Source organism: Rhea americana, unplaced genomic scaffold (assembly GCF_003343005.1).
Source record: "Rhea americana isolate MKP2758 unplaced genomic scaffold, rheAme1 scaffold_7, whole genome shotgun sequence".
In the NCBI taxonomy this organism is placed as follows: domain Eukaryota; kingdom Metazoa; phylum Chordata; class Aves; order Rheiformes; family Rheidae; genus Rhea; species Rhea americana.
Window position 1 is genome coordinate 1,106,078 of NW_028186867.1, and position 2,242 is coordinate 1,108,319.

The window sequence follows — 2,242 nt, forward strand, 5'->3', positions numbered from 1 at the left end:
GAAAACTATGAAAAGGAAGCAGGGGAAGTGCCTTTCACTATTCCAGTTCTCTCCGCTCCTATTTCCACCCCTCTGTTCCTTCAGGGTGCTGATTCCGCATGCCTGGTGGCCACTCTGGCTGCCTTTCAGAGCCAGCATAGGGGCAGGAAGCAGTGTATGGGTTCGCTCCCTATTGCCTCCATTTCTTAGCTGTTCCCTGCTCCACACTCCGTGGGGATGTTGGGCCGGTTGTATCAGTCCCCTGGTCCGCCAGGTGCCAGTTGGCTGGGATGGGGCTTGGTGCAGTAGGTGATGAGATGCATTTCTCACTTTCTCTCTGCTTTCACCTTGCTGAGCCTCGCTACCAGCACCTGCTGCCATATGAGTGTGGCTGGTAAATGAAGGGGAAAGCGTAGTTGGAGAGGAGGTATTTTTCACTATCCCTTCTTATTTCCTGCACTACTTCTGCCTTGTTCTAGCAGGAAGGCAGCCCAGGAGGAAGATGCTTGTGGCATGCAAGAGGCTGCCAGAACACTTGACCAGCTCTTAACTGRCTGGCCAAAAACCTCTGCTATGTTTAGTGCCTTGTCTTACATGGTGCTTCAGGCCCCTTATGGCAAGGACTTTGCGTGGCTGCRTGTTTGCGGAGGGCCTGCCACATCCAAGCCCTCATCTCAGTTGCACCTTTGGTGTTAGCWTGGCAGAGATGTCCCACCCATCGCCGTGGGTGTCCTGAGGGAGACGAGGAGGAGGAGGAATAGCTTCTGCCTTAGCGCAGCGCTTCACTAAGCACTGCCGTGTCCACTGCCTTGGCCAAGGAGCCGTGGCAGCTCTCTCCTCCATCTCCACCACGTGAGCTGCGCTGCACTTGCCTCTGACTGAGAAACCTGTGCCTTTACATGTGCCTTTCTTTCTCCCTGATTTAATGAGCACGTGACAGATAAAGGAGATGCAGATGTTGTAATGTGTTTTTTTTCTTTTTTTTTTCTTTTTTTTTTTTTCAGTKTCAYGTGTATGTTTGGGCACTGTACGGGCAATTACGGTTGTGCATATKGTATATTAAATTCTCTTTCTTTTGTGCTCCAYTAGAAATGAAAAACCCCAAGAGGTACTTAAGTAATTCTTACATAAAAGGCAGATACCTATGGTTGTTAGCTCATGAGTCTAAAATAACACTGTCCTAAGAGGTTGTTGCTATGAAAAGCATTCTCTTGAAGGCAGATAGCTAGCAGTGGTTCTTTCAGAAACCCAGGTGAAGCTGTGGTACTACAATTTGGAGTCAGCACTGTCTGATAAACAGATCAACCTTTGGCAGGCGAATAAAAGAGTATGTTTTGAACCACAAGCTAGTTTGAACAAAATACATCTTTTCTTCTTACTCCTACTCTTTGTACCATGCTATTGTCATTGTATGGAGTGGGATTTTTGACATATTAAATGATACCATTGCTATTTCAATATTCAACAAACAAATGAAGAAACAAATTGAGTGAATGTGGCCACAGCTTTTCTGTAACAGAGACTGAATGCAGTGTGGCTAGGAGTCTTTTGTATCTGTGCAGTGAAAGAACAAAATGTATTTATTTTGCAAAACATTTTAGATTAGATTTAGTAGAATCTTTAGTTACAGTGCAGGATTCTTCTAGTCAGGCTCTTGAAAAAATCAATAGCAAGGTACATATTCATTCTTTTCAGAGAAGGTTACAATTTTCTTTCCTTTCAGCGATGAAATTAGCATTAAGAGCTGGCTTCATGCAGACATTTATATGCTGGCATGAGTCATGAACTTGAAAAGGAGTCTGCCTAGGTAATTATTTTTCTCTGTGTTATTGCAGAACTTACTATTTACTTGTGTATTTTTTTAAAGGATCCTTTAAAAATATATCTATTTATCTAAGTGTAAGATTTCTGGTTGGTTTTAATTTTAGTAGTGCTCTTAAGCATGGTGTCCAACACAGAAGATGGTGGAAATTCAGTTTTAAGTTCATGTGAGTCTTGTGCTGTGAGTATTCTTCTGGGATTTAGTAGTTCTGCCATAGAAGACCAACGTGATCTTTTGCAAGTTGTTCCCTGCTTCARCTGCCATCTTTAAAATGGGGCTAATTATGTAAATGTCCTGGGAGCTGAAAGTATTTGTGAAGAAGCCCAATTTCATGATAGTGGATATTTTCTGAGTAGTAATCTCAAATGTCTAATGTCACAAATCTGTGATCTAGCAGGTACATTTGAAATACCATTACATACGTACAGAGAAAGCTGAGTC